Genomic DNA, 21385 nt, shown 5'->3' on the forward strand with positions numbered 1-21385 from the left:
GCCCCCCGGTTTCACTCGGGCTGAGGATACGGTGCCCCCTTCCTCTTGGGATCTAAATAGGACCCGCTCTCCACCCATCACACACCCGAAAGCTCTGGGGTGAAGATGTGCTTCCTTCTCTTCTCCCTTCAGCGAAAAGTAGCCGCTGATGGGCCTTTCACCTGTTCCGCCCGCCTGATGGTAAGCAATATGCGCCTCTAATTCTTCGGCGTTTGTTACATGCCGTTTTCTGCTGCGCCAAGGGCAGTTTTTCACTAACTCTAACTCCATCGTGTCTTCTCCGCATCCTGTTCGTGACACCATGTCGGGACTGAGGGCGGTCTGAGGCTATGGCCAGTAGCCCGGACCATCAGGTGGGGTTTTTCCACGATGGAGTAGAGTTAGGCACGGAAGCGTATTGGTTTTACAAAGAAAGCTTTACTTACACTGCCGATGGTCACAGTGCAGGAAGGAAACTTGCTTGAGTTGCAGTTGCACACGAACAAACAGAAGTGAGATCTCTTCTGAATTGCACCGAGATGAGTCGTCGATGTACGACTCCGCACGCTGAACACGGGGGATACGTCAAATTTTCCACTATGACGGGGAGTGGCTAGAAGCTGATCAGGCCCCTATATCCTCCTCCAAGACACACACGGAGTTTGCTAGGCTCCACAGCGCGCTTAGAGTTCCCCACGAGATGGTTGTGGAGTCCTCCAACTTGGGCGGAAACTTCTCCTACCTTTTATACAGCTAGCAAGCCAATCGCTAGCCACCACGTAGGAATAATTTAGAATTGACCAATAGTGGGACACTAATTTGCATGCGTGTGGTGGGAACTCTTTTGCACCGGGGATTTCTCTCTGCAGCTGAGAAATCCACCGTGCAAAGAAAGCTCCATGTGACAGGAAAATTCCAATGTGCCGAGGCACCAAAAATCATTCGGTTATGACACTAACTAGTTATAAGTATTTCTTATTTCAAACTTGACTTCAGCATGCTCCAACCTGCCCCAGAGAATGGTCAGTGTAGCCCACAGTTCATGGAAATGCAGTGCTTACCTTGCTCTGAAGCATTTAAATAGTTCTTGTTCTTAGCTCAGGGTCAAACTCCCTTCAGATGGGTGCTATGATATGTTATCTGCATTAGCTGTTAGAGCTGTCTTTCCACAATAGAAAGGCAGAATGCTTATATGAGGCAGACATGATTAAAATCTTTGCCAAAGGGCTGGTGAGTGATTGTGGTTTAATTTTGAGATCTAATACGTATGCAGCATATTAATTTCCCAGAAGCTAGTCCTCCTTATGATCATACCAACAGTACCATCACAGCTATTAGGATATTCCTGTATGATTCTCAGTCTTTAAGTTTTCTTAGTCAGTTGACAATGTACTAGGATGAAACTTGAGGTAATCAAGGAACTGCAGGAATTTGTGCTTGTCAATGGGTGCGGTGTATCTCGTTCCTTTTTACGCAAGTTGCTACCCGCTTCCTCATACTCGCCTGCCATGACTTGCTGGAAGCAAATGAAGGGAAGCTGAATGGTGAAACTAAAGGAAAACAACATCCTCTCAGCAAAAGGGATACATCATCTTCATAGGGCTCTGCCTTCCCTAAACCTGCCCTTACCACAACTGCCAGGTGGACCTCTGATCTTTCAATCATATCCCAATCACTTGACTGGTTTCTTGGCCAGTCCTTCAACTCTGCCTCAGGCTTCTCCCCACCACAAAGTCTTCAGAGCGCAATCTTTCTTACAGTGCCCTACTGTAGTCAATGTAGGTCCTTAATAAAATCTAGAATAGGGGCCTCTCATTTAGGGCTGCTTATCACAAAGTAATCATCAATTACTTTGCCCCTAGGTCTCCCCAGCTTAGGGCTCCCTTATCAAAAAATTCAGTCCTCTTTGTGAGACTTATCAATTTGTCTATACTGTCCTCAGTCATAGTCAGTCTGTGACTTCCCAGGCAAGGTCCTTACCTCTACAAAAAAATCCATAGGAGTAGCTTCAACAAGGACACTGTCATGGTGGGGGTCTGCTATAGAGTACCGAAGCAGGAGGAAGTAGTGGATGGGGCTTTCTTCAGACAGATACTCAAAAGTTTCCCCAATCACAAGCCCTGGTTCTCATGGGGGATTTTAGTCATCCGGACATCTGCTGGGAGAGCAAGGACCTCACCTAATTATTCTGCCTCTGTGGCAGTTAAGCTTCATTTCTTAAACTTCTATGTATAGTTGCCAGTGCCTTTTTAGAAAGTATCTTCATGATAGAGAAGTAAAACCTGGATCATTTCTATCCAGCTGCTTTACAAATTGCATGGTTTTCAGTGGACAAAGCACTCAGTTGTTTGCTGTGGCTTTTATTTCAAAGGGTGCCATTGCTCCATTCAGCTGGAGCTTGTTAGTGGCCCCATGGAGCTAACTGGGTAGATGGTACCCTTTGAAATAGAAGCTGCCACATACAGTTGAAGCACCAAAGCTGTCCCACACAGCTATTTGCTCCACTTGTGTGTACCTCACAAACCTTCATCTTCTCATGGGGTTTAGGAACCAAACGCTGTGAAGTATTCAGGTTCTTCTGTATACCTTGGGCCTGTATTATCAGCTGCTCTAAAGGCACTTTCAAAGACTCTTGAAGCAAAGAGGGGCCTTCAAATAGTTGCTCATTTTTGGAACCCATTTCCAGAATGGTGCAAAAGACCCTCATTGTAGTGTTGCCAACTCTCATGCCTTTTTTACTCTAATACAATTTCAGCTGGCAATAATGTATGAAGCTCTGTGAGAATTTCAGCCCCACGTGGAGGAAAGTACCATGTGATTGATGGCCTGACCCCAATTGTAAGCACTTTGTTGTTGAAAAGCAGAGCTCCTTGCTGACTAACAAGCAATAGACTTTCCATAGCGCTGCTTTAATACACGCTATCAAAGTCCTGTCTTCCCATGTCCCATCAGTACCCTCAGTTAAACGATACAACACGTTCTCAAAGGACACTCTTATACCCCTTCTTGTCCTTTTAAAAAAAAATTCCAGTTTCCCCCGCACGCTTTGAGCATAAAAGAACTCCCATAAAACAAGGAAGACCGATTCATCTTGGTTGCAGAGCTCCTGTGGACACTTAGGTGACCTCACCAAACCATATCAGTGCTGTACCTCTCTCACTAGCAAAACTTTCTTTACTGCTCCCCATGTGCTAACTCCTTATGTTTACCCCTCCACTCCCTCTACCACTCCTTTCCATACCCTGCTAACCATTTCCCTTTCTAGCTCCCCCTCATCTGTCGCTCTCTCCCTCAAGACCTTAAAAACTTTTTTTGCATCCCCCAAGCCATTGAAGCCCAGTCCCTTTAATCCCAGTCCCTTGACAAAATTCCCTAAGCATGGATAATGTATTGACCTCCTCCATGCCCACACTCCTTTCCACCTACTCCCGTACAACTCCAGTCACCTAAAGAACCTGATCACCCAAAATCTACCAAAATTCCCAACTATTCCCATTTCTCCCCATGCCTCTCTCACTACCATTTTCAAAAATGCACAAAAAGGTCTCAATGTTAGGTAAGCCCCATCCCCCACAACCCTTCCTCCTTGCACAACTCCCACCTCACCACTCTCTCTATTTCCCTCCACCAATAAAAACAAGGCATAATATCTTCTGCATCTGCTGCACTTGCAGCCAGGATGGCAGATACACAATGCCCATGAACAAGATCATCAGTAAAAAGGCACTGCTTAATGACCCTCACTTTCCCCCTGTATGATAACCCCTACATTCCCCACAAACCCACTACCCACTTTACCCTACCCTCCAATTCCTCCCATGCCCTGTTGCCTTTCCCCTGACTGTCCATTAACAACCCAATATCTTTAGTCTCTCTCTGTTTACCTGCATCCCAAATTTCCCCAAATTCCTCCAACTCCTCACTGCCAAAACCAAATTTTTTCCAACATTAATCCTTGCTCCCAGTACCTCAATGAACTCCTGCGCATAGTCCATCACCCTCCCCAGTGACGCCTAATCCTACCCCACCCCCATTACATCATCGATGTAGAATAAACTTTTCACTTCTCCACCTCCAGGCACCCTCACCCCACTAATCATCCTATCCCCTCTAATCCACTGGGACAGGAGCTCAGTGGCATTCACTAAGAGTCCTGGTGACAGTGGACACCCCTGTCTCATCCCTGAATCTACTCCAAAAGCCTCCCCCAAGAAACTTTGCACCATAACCCTGCTCATCATCCTCCGATACATTGCTCTTACCCACCCTATAGATTTCCCTGGCAGACCCATCTCCTCCAATACCCTAAACAAAAAGTCATGCCCAATACTGTCATAAACTCTCTGCAGATCTAACTTCACTACTATAGTGTTCCACCTGTGCTCTCAGATGTATGCTAACATGTCTCCGATTACCCAGTGAGTCTATGCTGCCTTGCTCCCCTCCTGTGCTAACATCCCCCAACTGTGCCGCTAATATCTTGGCAAATAATTTATAATCCATGTTTAATAACATGATTGGTTTCCAGTTTTTAATGTGCTCTTGTCCCCCTTCCTTACAAATTAAAACTACCACTTCCTGTGCAAATCCCTCACCTACCCCTCCCTGGCCCATAATTTCCCTGAAGAGTGTCAACAAGTCCCTTCACCCTCGCTGCCAAACATCCCACCAATCTTTCCAATTTTTCCTGCTGTGTCTCTTTCCTTTCAAACAAACCCTCATAATATCTTGTCACCTTTTGCGGCTCTTCCTCAGAGTCCTCCACTTATTCTCCCCCTTCCGTCCATACTCTTCTCATCTCCCACTTCATCCTTTGGACTCGCAAAGAAAAATACCTCTCCCATACCTTCCTCTCTTCAACCCACTCTTCCTTTGTCAAAAAAAATCTATTCTTTCATCTACTCCCAAACCAATTTTCCATCCCCTCCTTCACCTTTTCCCATTCCCTTTTCACTTCTTCTCCCCATCCCAGTTGTTCTGTCAAACTTTGGACTTCCCCTTGCAGTCACTCCAATTTCCTCTTCTCCCACACCCTCCTCCTCCCCAGAGCATCAAACCATTCCCACACTCTGCCCTTGATTTCCTCCCACCACTGCCAGTTCACTAGAAAATACTGCTGTAAGGTTTCCCAATGTTTGTATGCCCTTCAGAAGGCGTGCCACTCTCTCATCCTCCAGCAAGGAAACATTATCTTCCACACCCCTTTCCCTATTCTTACATCCTTCCCTATACCCACCTCTACCCACAGCATCCGATGATCAGAGAAGCCCACATCAAGCATCCATTCCTTCCTGATCTCCAATCCCTCCAAAATGAAAACAAAATCTATCCTTGATTGCCCCCTCTCACCTGGGTCTACCCTTTTGAACACCCCTCCCTTTCCCAAACATTCCTTAATCTCTCATCCCTAATCCACTCCTGTAACCATTTCCTGGTGCTGTCTAGCCCTTGTCCCTGCCCCACCCCTCTTCACCCATTCTCCTCAAGAATGCAATTAATATCCCCAACCAGTATCCGCAGCTTTTGCCCCTGCATACACATTCCAATGTCTTTGAAAAACTGCAACCACTCAGCACTGTCTGCCAGCTGTAGCCCATTCCATATACTGTCCTGCTACATCTCTTCCCCTCCCACCTCCGAATATCTCAGGTATTTCTCCCTCCTCTTCATGCATTCCCATTACAACTTTCCCCCCTGTTCCAGAGTCCTCATCTTCAGTGTTCTGTAAGTCTTCCTCTGTCTGGAATTTCTGCTGAACATTTGAAAATGTCCTGGGGGGCTGGGGGAGGAGGAAGGAGGAGAGAGAACAGAATTCAGTCAGCTTTTTATTGAATGCAAGGTTTCCAAACAGTTGCAAGCTTTATTTTCAACCTTGCTAATTTTCTTTTAACGTGGCTTTCCACCTAATGGCCTGAAGAGGGCGTGTGGCTTACAAGGAGTTAATTTGCAGCTGTGAGGCTCCCACCCAGCCGCACTCTCCCATTGCTCCAGCTGCAGTGACAGCCAGCATCTCCAGGCTCTGCCTTCCCTCCTCCAGTTTCCACTTCATTCCCCAGGGCCTCAGGCCATGTAAAGCATTCCAGCAAGGGAACCAGTGGCTAGGGGCCTGAGGGTGAGGCCAGGGTGCTCTTGCAAGATGCAAGTGGCAATTGCTGATGCAGCTCACAGGATGCACATCTACCCCCACTTCAAAATCAGAAAACCCTGTTTTTAAGATCTAATCTTTCTTGTGCATAGTGTGTGTGTGTGAGAGAGAGAGAGAGAGAGAGAGAGAGAGATCTCACTCTCACACACACACGTGCATTCATGGATTAAATGTAGTTGCTATTCTGAAATGATATACAAAAAAGAAATAGCCTACTTTTTAAAAGCCTGATAAATAACGATAGAAAAAACAGGTGAATAACTTAAGTGAGGTAAAATGAACGGGAAAAAAAACCAACAATAAAAAGATATTGATTGTTGAAAATGGCAATTCAGAATGAAGTCCAGCAGCTTGACAGGTGTTGGCAGGCTGGGTATGCTCACAAGGGAAGTCTGTTTGGCTAATCTTGAGATTCCTATTCTTGGGGCAGGCAAAAAGTGGGATAATAGGGAGATAATGCTCCGTCTCTGGAGAGGGATGCAGTTTATTAGCAATCTTTATGTGTTGTTATTTTGTTTACTATGGAAAATAGCCTTCGAGAAGCCTGGCTGCTGCACTCTCTTGGCCGCCGAGCAAGTGAGTTGCATGCAATTATGTGTTAAGGGATCACGGGAGCAGCAAGTGAGGAGAAATAGACCATTAAAATCTGGGACTGTTCTGCTAAATACAAAGCAAAGTCTCAGTTCAGTCAGGTTCTGTGTAAGTAAATGCAGGAAGAAGAGTGAAGGATGCCTACTGGAATGGTTCAGTTGTGTACCCATGCAGCTGTGTCCGATTGCCTTCCAGGATGATGCCCCTCCAGTTGGGCCTGTCATACTCGGTTCCAACTTTGTCTCGAAACTTAAGGTATTCACTAACTTTGACAGAAAGTTCTCTCTACTGGAAAATGCCATCTTATCAAAAGATAAACTTTTTGCAGGAATGTGTCCATTTTGACAAAACTGTTATTTTGAAATAGAAGCATTTAATAATGTCAAAACTCTGTTTTGACACTTTTTTTAGAAGTGTGTCATGGCGCAGTGTCCTGCAGGAGGGCCATGGTCTCCCCAAGGCCCCCTTCCCATGCCAAGTTGGACCAACGGGCACCCTCATTTCTTGCCCACTACGTCTTTGATGTGAAGGTAGCCTCCCATATATATTTTTTTTCCGTCCCCTTGGACATGGTTGGCTGCAACATCAAACCCCACGGACCCCTTTGTGGGTCCTGTTCTGTAATGGGCGTGTTTCGGGGCACCCTAGCATTATGGGCTATGAGTGGCTCCAACCACCCCTTTACCACACCCCAAGCCTCGCACATGGAACTGATGTTGTTTGGTCTGGACCTTGTTATGATTTGGCCCCCTTGTCCTCCCTGGGCCCCTTGTCTTGCTCTGCGCCTCTCTGGCACTCGGGGTCAGTACACCCCCAATCACTGCCTCCCCTCTCTGGGGATGGGGTCCCCATGCTACCATGAGTCCCCTATGAGGCATCCTCCATCCCCTAATAGCCTTACCCAAGCCACCAGTGAAAACAGCAAACAAAACACAAGCCCCTGGGCTATAACATAATTCTAGCTACTTGGCTATAACATTATTCAAGCCACCTCCCAGGGTGCTCCATCCTTTACCAGTCTCCGGGCTGTACCTGCAGTCAGGCCTCTCTTCCTTGCTTACTCTGAGAGAGCTCCTTCCTCCTTAGCTGCTGGCAGGCAACTGCCAACTTGGCCTTAGCCCTAGGGTTTATATGGGAGCCAGGCCTTGCCCTTTTCGGTCAGCTGACTGCTGGCAGGTGTGGGTCACTAGCTAACTCCAGTTGCTCTGGTGACCAATAGCTGGGCTCCTTACTCACTGCTAGGGCTCTTTTCCTAGCCGTGGTAACTAGCAGCTGGGGTTCCCCACTCACTCCTCTTTATAGGAGCAGGGCACTTAAGTGCTCTGCGACAAAGCGTTTTAATTTTTCCCTGAAAACCCCATTAGTAACATACACACATTAATTTACCATGTAATTCTGAGACATGCATTTATTAGTAGGGTGAACATATTTTTAAAGAAATCTGGGACATGGCCCCCCTGGCTGGCCCACCCCAGGCAGGAGGGACAGTGCCCAGCCCAGCTCACCCCCTGCCTCTAGATGTTATTCGGGATGGCACCAAAGGGTGCCAAAACACAAGTTCACCTTGGGCACCACACACACACATGCACACACACACACACACACACACACCATGCTCACAGCAATGCTTTCCTAGCCAATCCCCACCCCAGGCAGTCTGGGCTGGGTACCTCCCTTCCCTACCTCCAGCTGCTGCTCACAAGGACCTGGGACTTGCAGTATAGTTGGGGTGGCACCAATCTGGGTCTCTTGTTTCCATTTTCACCATCCAGACAGAACGCTGGGATGGCCTATAAAATTTGGGACTGTCCCGGCGAAACCAGGATGTATGGTACCCCTATTTATTACCTATGTATATTCCACTGGCACCTACAAACCTTAGCTGATAGTGGGACTCCATTATGTTATAAGAATACAGTAAGAGAGTGTTACTGCCCTGCAGAGATTACAGTCTAAATAGTCTGGACTAATGAAGAATGACAAAGGGACGAAGAGCCAAAGCAAGAGTTGAACAGGGCTGGACCAGAATTGTTAAAGATTACATTTCTGCAAACAGAATTATCCTATGCAATTCTTTTGTTGTTTTTGCCATGCCAGTTCAAGTGCCATGCACTTCTTAAATTGTAAGAGATTAGGAGAAAATCTCCTGAATCCATCACCTATTTCTTTTCAGAGATGGAGGTAGGGGGGTGGGGGTGGGGATGGCGTTTTTAAGGACAGAATCTGTGAATTATTGTTCCCAATAAACAGATAGAGCCTATTTGAAATGTTTCCAGAAATCAGAGGCAGCTAGCCAAAAAGGAATGAGAGCAAGTCAGCAAGAATTATAACTAAAAAAGAGACTTGTCAGGGTATGGACAGACATAACACTTGAACCGTTCCAAGAATGCTACTGATTGGAAACTGGTTTACAATTGTCCTGGATGGACATGTCCACATGTCTAAGGGATCTAAGTAGAACCTATACCTTTTAGGGATTTCATTGTTGCCAAAGCACTATTGGGGGTGATAAAGTACTGAAACCATTGTGCCTTCCAGGGGGCACTGCCTGGAATTTCCTCAGGATTCTTCTAAAGGGGAAGGAAGACCTGGATTGAAGTAGGCGTTTGGAGTGGAGAAGTTGCCTGATGCCGGGGGGCTTTGGTGACTCCTGTTTGTGGTTTCCAGGGGGCTGGATGCTCTGGATGTTAGGTGCCCCTTCCCCCACAAGAACTCCTCAGGTTTTTCAAGTACTCAAGTACTTTGCATTGTCAACTATTGCATTGAGCTATGTGTGCAGGATGGGCTGGCTGCAAGAGTGCAGCACAGAGTGAGGAATAATTAACAGATAATGAGCTAAATCACTTCACATTGAGTGTGGAATTGGCAGCCATTCTGTTCTATTAAGTTCCCATTGTGCGATGGCTTTGTTTCCTCCCCACAACCACCAGCAGTTGACAGGTGCTGGCACAGGAATATTCACCCAACACAGGAGAAGCAGGAGGTGATGAAGACCATCCCCCACAAAACTTGCCTACCTCACCACCCCAAATAAGGGTCCATAGCAGGGAAATGGAAGTGACAAAAGAGGCTTTCTGCTTCCCCACCCTGCAGACTGTGGTCTCTATAGGCAATAGGTCACTGAGCAATAAAGCCCTGGTTGCATCCCAGAGCAGCCCCATTGCCCTTCATAGGTTTGGAGAGCTGAGAAGCAGTGCTGTTTGGGATGCCTGGAAGATGGAGCAGACACTAGGCACAACATGTCCTGTATCCACACATAACAGTGAACTAACTCAAAGCGGACTGGCTCAGAATAGCACTTGATTTTTCTGGTGTGCTTTTGGTGTGCTTTTGGTGTGTTTTTTCCAGGAAGTTCAAACCAAGCTAAAGTGGCCTGTACCTCTGGAGAGCAGCCCCATTGCCCTTCATAGGTTTGGAGAGCTGAGAAGCAGTGCTGTTTGGGATGCCTGGAAGATGGAGCAGACACTAGGCACAACATGTCCTGTATCCACACATAACAGTGAACTAACTCAAAGCGGACTGGCTCAGAATAGCACTTGATTTTTCTGGTGTGCTTTTGGTGTGCTTTTGGTGTGTTTTTTCCAGGAAGTTCAAACCAAGCTAAAGTGGCCTGTACCTCTGGACTTTTGGGGCATTTATACACATGCTTCAGGGGTTGGGGGGAGGGGTGCTCTTTAAAGCATAGACGACTGGTGCCGCCTTAGTCAGGGGGGGCTGAAAGTGGCTGCAGTGAGCACAGTGATCAGCTGGCGCTTGCAGCGGAGGCACTGGCTTTCCTGCCTGCCCTCCCTGCCCATCGCCTAAGTGGTGAGCGTGGCCATCACCCCCTATGCATCGCCACTGCTTTAAAGCACTGAGAGCATCTCATGTATCAGTGTCCTCGCACTTCAAAATGGCACCCTTGGAGTTTAAAGTGTATTTAGAATGTTTTAAATGTCACTTCTGTCCATACCTTAGATAAATCAAATTAGAAGTGGAGACCCCTCAGAGAAAATAACAGATGACCTTGAGCCAGAAGTCACATCTACTAAGATGGCATTGAAAGCATAACTGGATCAGATGGCACAAAGGGACAGAAATTACACATAAACCGGTATAAAAGATTGGAAACTGGTCTAACCCTGTAACAGAACAGAAGCTCAGTACATGTAGACTGATTTCAAAATGGCAGAACCTGGTTTAAGATAGACCTGGATGGATGTAGTATCAGATTTAATCTGTTTAGGTTAGACCAGTCTATTGAACTTCCGTTCCAGATCCCCTCCCAACTCAAGGTACATCTCAGTCCCCTGGCATCACAGGATGCTTTGAGGCCCCCTCCCCCTGCTGACCCTGCCCTACAGGGTTGGCGGGCTAGCTTCTGCTCCTCTGTTCCAGCATAGGTCATCTGACACCACCACCAGGCTGTCACAGACCTGAGGCAGCAAAGCCTCTGCTCTCCAGCCTGTGTCCTTCCTGCACCTGTCAGCCTGGTGGGGCAGCAGGGGGGAAGGTGAGGAAATGTAGCCCTCTGTGTCAGTCCTGGCCCCCTGAGTGGCGGTCTGTCCAGCTGGGGGGCTCTGCCCCACAAAGACATTGCACTCAGCAATTTTTGGCAGGCTGGGAGGTAGGCAATCATCCCCTGCCTTCTGGCCTCGGCCAGTGCAGGCATCTGCCTGCCTTCCCCTGCTGAAGAGTGAAGTGCGTTCTGTTCACTAATGATCCAATCTGTGCAGTTTGGAGAAACCTGAGTAGATTGGATCGATTATGTCCCAGCCTTCTGGCTGTCTGTACTTAGCCAAAGTCCCTGAGTAGATTTAGATAAGCATCTTCAAAATGCTCACTGTTTTGGTGAATTAGACCAAGATGTGTCCAGGAATTTTGACCACTATAGGTCATAAAATCTCCCAAAAGTACAGAGAAAATGAGAATGCTTTGGTGAACCAAAAACTTATTAACAAAAATGAGCTGCAGCAGGATCTTAAAGAACTGGAAAAATGCCTAGAGAAGCAGCTCTAGGGACACAGGCTAGCTCCTTGATGGAGGTTTGGAAGAGCCACAGACAAGATATTTGGTACACTGTTGTTCCTGAAATGTGCAGAGGCTCAAATAGGTGAAATCAGAATGTCCATGCTCAAATAATATAAATTATATTGAAGGCAGGTAATAGAGACCATATATAAAAACGAACAGTAAAACCTCTGTGTTGAATCCAAGTCTGTGCTGATGGACAGATGGCCATAGATTTGCAGTTATCTCACCATAAACTTTTCAATGGACTTTCCCAAATAGGAAAGATTAGATGTGAGGTAGCAGTTGGCAGGATTGTTGATAGTTTGTGATGCAATTCTACACAAGAAACCTTGTTTTCCCAAAGGGAAAAAACTGCATACAGTTGTATTGTGAAACCAGGGACATTTAAAGAGGTTTTCAAAAGCATCCCAATTCGCTCTGGGTGCAGATACACAACATGCCTACACCAATGTTTCTTACATTAGTTTGTACACCAATATAAGCTGTACTGAAGTGGATAGATGTTAAGGTGTACCAAGGTAGTTGGAAGTGCCTCCATGGCAAGTGGCAGGGAAACTGATACCATAGGATGAAACTGAGTAGAGCTGCAGACATACAGCCTGGACCCCAGGGCAACTTATGTTGCTAAACAATTATTCCTGAGCTTCAACAGGATATTATCACCTTGGAGTGGAGTGACTTCAGTTGATGCAGTGTTGCTAGACATGTTTTTACATCATATGTACACTGGAGTAGAGACAGATTACACCAATGTTAACATCATGTGTCTGCACTCTAATAGAATTAAACATCCCATTTCCATTGACCTGGGTATATGATTTCCTTAGATTCCTTTGAAAATCCCAATCTAATGCTGTGTGCTTTTATGACATAATTGTATACAAAAGATTACTTGTTACTATCTAATTCAGTACATTGGCTCTCAAGAGCATCCAATTTGGATTTTAATGACTTGTAAGTACTTTGGAGAAGGTGCTGTCAAAGAACAAAGAGTTAAAGCTGAAGATCCTCTTGGGCAGAGTAAGTATTCTAGTTTCCACTTTTTCTGCCCTGAGTTCTAAGTGGGTGGAAGGGGCCATTGCAGTCTTGGGACTTTGGTTAAAACAGAGGTCTGTAGCTGAGGTGCTTAACTATTAATTAATCTCTAGAATATTACTGTTAAGATAGGTAGTAATTGAAAGGGTTTGTTATGCCAGTGATGTCAGGCAGGGAGCAACTATTATACAAAGGAAATAAACACAATGCAGAATAGTGCCATTTCCTGGCAGGAGTGCATAATAGACATTCCCTTCTTCTCCCTAGAAAACATAGCTCTTTAAGTCCCTGGGTTAGAAGGTGATTTGCCTTGGATGACCCGATTCAAAGATTGGAGTAATCGCACTGGAGATGGCATCACATTGTTTTGGCTTTTCTTGAGTTGCTTCAGCAGCTGGAAGATTTGATGGGTCCAGAACAATAGCTAACAGACTTGTAAGGGCCAGTCCTGCTGTTGTTATGATGTTTTCTGGATCTGTAGGTCACCCAACCATGAGGGAGTGAGAGATAGCTCCCTGCTACAGGGCCATGGTCTGCTGCAGGAGCCTAAGAGGGAGGACTATGTCTCCTTGCCCTGGCAGCAGGGAGCTCCAAGACCCCTGCACCCAGATCCTGATCACGGAGCAAGGTCTGAGAGATCCTTATCTCTCAGTCCCCACTCTGCCATCATGATCAGGGAGTGGGGGGCTGGGAAACCCTTATCTCCCAGCCTGAGCCCCACAATTGTGGAAATCCGCCCTCCTGAAGGCAATTGTGGGGCTCAGGTTGGAAGATAAGGGTCTTCCAGCCCAAGCCCTGTGACTGCGGGGCTCAGGCTTGGAGATAAGTATCTCCCAGCAGCAGAGCTGGCACTGGGGGCTGGGGAGCTTGTTCCCTGCCCAGCTTCATCAGCACAGAGCTGGGGGATGGGGGTTGGGAACAGGCCGGGGAGCTTGTTCCCTGCCCAGCTCCATGAGCATGTAGCTGGGGGAGAACAGGCTGGGGGGCTTGTTCTCCCTCCAGCTCCAGAAGTTCACTTTTTCTACCTTCTTATTCATTTAATGTTGACGCTGAATGTGCCAGCACCAAAATCATATTTTTTAAAAAATGCTTTACTTAAACCCTGAGCTCTTTTTTTTCAAAATGCAAGAAAAACAACAATCCCTAACTGAAGAGTGAATTGGGGTTGTCCCTCTTACCATACTAATATAAAACTGTTGATGACAAAGTAAGATTAGGAACATTTCATAATTTATAATCAGAATGCCCATTAATCTATAATAAACTGGATTTGCTGCATATAGCCTAGACATGTCTTAAAAGTGATAGTACAGAATTGCTTCAGCTGATTCAGAAGATTGCTGCAGGCGATTCTTGTCACTTCTAACACTACAAATAGACAGTTTTGAATACTCAAGAGAAGTTTGACCTCCACATGATGACTTGTACTCTCCAACAACAGGATTTCAGTTATTAATCCCTATTTGGAGAGCTGCTCAGAACATTTCAGCAGACTGGGCAGAGAAGTGGATGCCAAAATATCATTAATTTCTTAGAGGAGTCTTCTGAGCATTTAGGTATGCCTTAAATTGTACATTTGGAAATAACAGAAATTGTAACTAGTAGCAGAGAGACTTGAGCTTAACAGAGGCCCCTAGGTATAGCTAAATTGCTATGTAGCTTACATACAGGCTCCTTATAGCACTCTCTTGACCCATGCTATGTTGCAAAGAATGTGGTTTAAAACTAATCAGTATGGGTGTAGCTATGGCAGTCATAGGGAAATGCATTTGTTGTCCTGCTGGATGGAACCAATTCTGGTGAAAAAGGAAATGATGCCAAACTTCGCACCAATATGAAACACCATTTTAGAAGGTGAAAATGCAAAGTGAATGTTTTACTCATAGGTGTGTGCTTGTCAGTTTTGGGCAGTGGAGTCCTTTCTTCATCTTCAAAACAGACAGTATGGGGACAGTGGAAGAGTACATTTCTGCACACTTCATATGCATGAACTGTGAACTAACGCCTTAAATGAGAGGATTCTGTCATTCAGGCTCCACAGCTTTTCATTCTTGACAACTCTGTTGAGGAAGCCACAAAGCAATGTCCACCACCATTCTCTGGGTGTAGCCCTCTAGCCAATTTGCAACCCATCTGACTGTGTAGGCATCAACACCACAGACACCTAATTTTTTAATGAGGATGGGGTGAGAGACAGTGTCGAAGGCCTTCCTAAAGTCCAGGAAGACTACATCCACCGAGACACCTGTGTCCAAGGCTTTTGTGACCTGGTCATAGAAGGCAACCAGGTTGGTCTGACAGGACCTGCCTCTAATGAACCCATGTTGATTGCCCCTAAGCATAAACTCCCCTGCTGGCCCCTCACAGATGTGCTGCTGGATAATTTTCTCAAGGAGCTTCCCCAGGACCGAGGTAAGACTAACAGGCCTATAGTTTCCTGGGTCCTCTTTCCTCCCTTTTTTGAAAATGGGGACCACATTGGCCCTTTTCCAGTTGTCAGGCACCTCACCAGAGCACCACAAGTGCTCATAAAACTGTGCCAGGGGTCTTGCAATGACCTCTGCTAATTCCCTTAGCACTCTGGGGTGGAGATCATCAGGACCTGCTGATTTGAACACATGTAGTCCCTCCAGGAGTTCCCTGACTAGGTTCTCACTGACCCTGGGCCTGGCTGCACCTCCCCTGGGTCTGCCCAGAATCCCAGTGTGGGGGATGTCCCTGTCCCTGCTCAGAAAAATGGAAGCAAAGAATCTGTTAAAGAGATTAGCTTTGTCATCTGGTGCTACCACCAGATTACCAAGCATGTTCTGCAGAGGCCCCACATTATTTGGCACCTTCTTTTTACCCCCTATGTATTTAAAAAAGGACTTCTTCTTATCTTTGATCCAGGTCACTAGTCCCAGTTCCATCTCTGCCTTAGCCTTCTTAATAGAGCCCCTACAATCTCAAGCCAAGGAGGTATAATCCTCCTTGGTGATGACTCCTCCCTTCCATTGGGTGTACACCTCCTTTTTGGCTTTGAGGCATTCATGGATGCTTTTGGTGAGCCATGGGGGCTTTTGAACACTCTTGCCCCCTTTGGTCCATGTGGGGATCATCATGCTTTGGGCTTGGAGGATCATCTCCTTAAGGAATGACCACTCTTCTTGGACTCCCAACTCCCCTCCCCTTTGGGACCTTAGTGCCTCCCTGACTCACCTCCTTACCTCATTGAAATCCACCCTCCTGAAGTCCAGGGCTGCTGCCTTGCTGCATGCCTTTGACACCCTGCGCTGGATGGTAAATTCCAGTAGGTGATGGTTGCCATCACCCAGGTGGTCGAGAATCCGCAGTCCACTCACCAGGTCATAACCTGTGGCCAGGACCAGGTCCAACAAGGCATTTGCCCTGGTGGGACTGCGCACCTCTTGGGTTAGGTGGAGGTCCTGTAATTCAGCTAGGAACCTATGTGAGCGGTCAGACCTGGCTGACTGCTCTTCACAGCACATGTCTGGGTAGTTTAGGTCACCCATGATGACCACGTCCCTTGACTTAACTGCCTCCGTGAGCTGACCTGAGAATTCCCGGTTCAGCTCTTCTCCCTGGTTAGGTGGCCTGTAGTAGACCCCCACTGTTAGGTCCCTTTCCTCCTGACCCCCTTGTATTCTGACCCAGAGCACCTCTGTCTTCCCTACCTCAGATCCAGTTGCAGAGGATGTGTATTGCTCTTGTGCTCATTGGCTGACTTGGCTGGGCTGTTCTTGTGGGTGTCTCTTGGTTTGGTGTTCTGTGGCTCCCTTGGTCCTCTTCCTCCCCTTCCCACAATGTGCCTAGTTTAAAGCCTGCTGGAGGAGATCAGCCAACCTGGAAGAGAACGCACACTTACCTTTGGGGGAGGGGTGAAGCCCATGCCACCTGAGCATGTCTCTCATTCTGAAGTGAGGGTTGTGGTCCAGAAAGCCAAAGCCTGCTGAGAGTCACCATTCCCAAAGCCGCAAGTTGAAGTCCCAGATGTAGGTCTCATGGCGTCTTCCACCCCTGCTCACTGGGAGGATCGATGAGAAGACCACCTGTGCCCCTATGTCCTTCAGCTTGTCCCCCAGTGCTTGGTAGTCCTTCATCGGGCAGTCTGGGCTGCTCCTGGCCACATCATTAGTGCCCACATAGATTAGGACCACGGGATAGTAATCAGTGGGCCAGATGAGGGCCAGGATCATCTCCATCGCGTTCTGAATCCGCGCTCCAGGGAGACAGTAGACCTCGCATGGCATGGGATCCTGGTGACGGATGGGACCTTCTGTTCTCTCAGGATGGAGTCACCTATGACAAGTACCTAGTGTCTCTTCATCTGGGTCAACTTGCCTCCTTCAGCCCGTTCTGTGCGTGGAGTGACCTCCTCACCAGAGGTTTCCTTCTCCCATTCCTCTTTCTCCAATGTTGCCAGGGCCTCATACCTGTTCCCCAGCTGGACTAGGGGAGCTGGTACTGCACCACCATGAGCAGCCCTGGCTCTGGAGGGAACCGTCTGCCATTCAGCTGTGGAGGGCACCTCCTGGGGTTCTTCTTCCTTTGGTGCTTGGCCCCACAGGGAAAGGAAATACCCATCAATTTCATCCTCTGCTTCTCTGATCCCACTCAGCCTGCTAACCTCCTCCTGGAGCTACCTCACCTGCCCCTCCAGGGCCCTAAGATGGACACCTGTGGGACAGGTGTGGGGGCCCCCCATTCCCTGCTCCCCCAGCCCCACCGGGCATCCCCTGCAGGCCAGGGGGCAGGGTGATGCCAGTCCCCCCATGGCCTCCATCTGGGTGGAGGCCTCAGAGAAGCCCTGGGTAGGCGGCGCCCTCCCGGGCAAGGGCCCTAGCAGCACTCCGCATCCACACCATTTTTATTTATTGGTGTGGTGCTTTCACCTTTCCCTTACCGAAGACTTCCTCCTGGCCCCTCCTGCTTGCCTACCGGCATGCCCTTACAAAGCATGCCTGTTTGCGTGCTCTGTTCACGTGCGGCTCCTTACCAGGTCAATTAAAAGGGATCTGGTGTACTTCCCCTCCAGATCCGGCTCAGCTGCACCGGCTCCCTCTGCCCCATTTACACCCTAAAGAGAACAGAGAGGGTATAACTTCCCCCCCCCCACCCTGCAATCAACCTGCCAATCAAGTACAGCTGTACAGACCAGCGAGTCTCAGCCAGGTGCTATAGCAGGTTGGGTTCTGTGAGAGCCTTTTCTGGGTACCACAGAATATTAGCACTGTTAGATGTGCAAATATCTACACATGATTCACAAGATAAACCCAGAGGAATCCATAGTGTCAAAAACCATTCTGCCTTATTGTAGCCTTTCTGAGTTCTTTCTTTGCAAAAGAAAAAATGATTCTTTTATTTTTTTCATAGTCAAAACATGAGTTTTGACTCCCACCAGTCTCTTTGGCTCTGGTGAATCCTGCTAACACACAACCCAGAATCAGGGCCTTAGTTTTCTGATTGCCAGTGGGAGGCTTTGAAAGTTGTGGTTTTTCCAAGTCTGTATCCTTTTATCTCAATCTTGCAATGTTGGATGGATTTAATATTGTACAGATGGGGTACTATTATTAGCCAAATGTACCTTTTGTCTGGCTTGATCTTTAACTGCTCTCAGGTGGGCATTTCTGCTCCATTGTAAAAACTTATTGTAATGCTGTAGGATCCTATGTGTATTTGTACTCTAGTGTCTTATCCTTTTGCTTGGAGCTGAGTGAGTCAGAAATCTGTGTTTCTGCCTGATTGCATTATTTTATTATCCTTATTATGGTCAGTGTGAATCTTATCACCTGGAATGAGGACTGTGTTCATTCTCTTGCAATAAAACACACTCAAGAGGCAATCAGGCACAAATAATACTTCATCCAATTATCTTACTCTGAACTTCTGTAATTACCTAGAGACTCACTTGGTAGCATTGAGGTTTAGATTGTTTTTTCCCCTATCATTTAATATTTTGGAAGTGTGGGTTAGCTTTTTACTATACACAATGGTGTCAAAAGTTAATTTTGTTACAGTCATAAGATCTTACAATTTTATGTCCCACATTCCTGTAAGTTACTGCATCAGGGAGACATTATTTTTAATGGAAATAATGCCTCTTGGTATCACAACTCATCACAGGTCTTCTCAGGAACATGACCTATATGTAGCTATCTTTTATGTAACAGAAAAATTATCATAGCCCAAAGGTAACAAGAAACTTTCTCCTTTTTCTTCTAAACTTTGTTTTCCATGTATCTGAACTTATGCTTTGGGGTTTTTTCCAAGATTTTTTTTCTTTAAGTTGACTTCTGTTTTATGGTCTCGCACAGATGCAGAAATTGGAAAATATGTGTCCTAGTCTTGAATGAAGACTAGACAGAACTGCAACTTATCAAGCTAGGCAGAAACAATAAAAATTTTAGTAGTGAGCAAACCTCAGATAGCTCTACTAAACAGCTGTGTTTACCCAAATCTCTTTGATCTATAAATTGGCTCTCTCACAGCAATTCTGGTATGGTACATAACAATATTAGAGGCCTCTTTAATCTAGTAAATAAAATAAATAACAAGATCTAATGGATGGAAGCTCATGTTCAAATTAGAAGCATAATGCAAGCTTTTAACAGAGAGGTTAATTAACCATGGGAACAGATTACCAAGGGATGTGGTACTTGGGAGCCAGGAGCGGAGAGGAGAGGAGGGAACTGGGCACATGTGCGTCCCTGCACACACGTGTGCCCCCCTACCTGACCGGCGGCAGAGGTGGATGCAGCAGCGGAGGCAGCAGCAGCGGGGGCAGGTATAAGCTGAGAGCAATCCTTGCTTTCGGGAACGTGCAGAAATGCACTTGTGCCTGTCCCATCTATAGGATGCACAAGAGAAGAGGAGGCTCCTTGTGCTCCCACATTTTATGTACTTATTAAAGGACCAGGCAAAAGTATTGTGCAAGCTTCACTAAAGAAATGCAATACTCAATCATGATAGGTCCTATCTATGGTGGACCAAATTCAACTATGAACTATTTTATTATTCTGTTTCCTATATTTTATACCTTTAAATATAAAGAGTCTGCCTTTTTGCATCTGGTTTCTCTGTCTCATGGGCATTTGATATTATTCCCAGGTGGCATTCACTGCTGTACAAAGATAAATGCAACCTATGGGTATAAACTGACCTTACATAATGCACTGACTTTGTACAGATGTTCAGCACAGGGGTTTAATTTTACCTTTTCTCCTTTAATCTATAAGATGGAAAATGTATGCCTGTTGTATGTGGGAATATGACTGCACTCTATAAGGGCATGTCTTGGATAGCCCCTGTAGATAGAGACAAACAGTATTGAAAAAAAGTTTTAAAAGAGCATTTTAGCCTGAAGATGGGTCTCAAAAAGCAATGCCAAGGTTGGCAGTTAGGGCTGAATTTTCAAAAAACATTATCCTCTTAAATGTATGGAGTGAAAAAGTGGTAGAAAATAAAGAGGATAAAGAGTGATTCAGCCAGGTACCTGGGGAAAAGGGACAGTGGTGACTTCCAGTTGCCACTGCACCACCAGCAGAATTGCATGGCTGTCAGTGGTAGCCAGTATTTTTTAACCCCCCTCCCCACTCCCTTTCCAGATTGACAACCAGCACAGTTGTTCCAATTCCCCATCCCTAGTTATTCCACTGTGACACCTTATCTAGTATTTAGTGGATAAAAAGGATGGAAGCTTCTACTCCATTAGGTGCAAGGTTCCAGGACCTCCTCCCTTCCAGGGTAACAGCCGTATCAGATATTACTTAGTCACATTCCCTCTACTTTCTCCTTTTCCACCTGGCCCCACATATCTCCATCTTTTGGGTGCCCAGAGGGCCAGCTTCAAGAGGGCAGGATAGGGGACCACCTAATGTCTACACTGCAGCCTCATGTTGAGTGTACTATGCAGGGAAGCGAGAGACATGCACCAAGCTGGGTGAAGAAGAAGTACTTTAGAAGAGAAGTTTATGATTCAAAATTCATTCAATTTCAAATTAATTCAATAGCCTCAATAAAATTCAATAAGACCAAGTGAAAAGTACTATATTTAGGAAGGAACAATTACATTCACAAATACGAATTTGGTACCTATTGACTAGGTTACAGTACTGCAGAAAAGGATCTGGGGGTTAAAGCGGACTGCAGGCTGAGTAGGTGTCAAGAGTATAATACTGTCACAAGAAAAGCCAATAACATGCTGAGACATAATAACAGGAATGTCACATAGCAATGTCACGTGTGGCATGGCAGGAGGTGTGATTGTCTGGATCACATATTAGATCCAATCACACTTTTAACTGCACATATAGAGGGGCCTTAAAATTTTTACTCTCTGATTATTTCAAGATGAGAAAATATACAGAATGAGAGTGAAGTTGAAATTCAACTCAAGTAGTAAGGGTAAGGTCTACAGTACTGGACTGCATCCTCAGATGGAACACAGGCTGATTGTCGCTGATGAAATCTTGTCCTCCTGCTTTTCATCAACTTGGGGCAACTTCCTACAAAGGAATTTTTTGACAGGAAGTCCTAGAAGCATCTCTGCGTTCATAAATCATCAAAACAAACAAACAAAAACAAACAAACAAAAAAGGATAAAAAGAAAGAAAAAAGGGAAAG

This window comes from Alligator sinensis, unplaced genomic scaffold (assembly GCF_000455745.1).
Source record: "Alligator sinensis unplaced genomic scaffold, ASM45574v1 scaffold802_1, whole genome shotgun sequence".
Classification (NCBI taxonomy): Eukaryota; Metazoa; Chordata; order Crocodylia; family Alligatoridae; genus Alligator; species Alligator sinensis.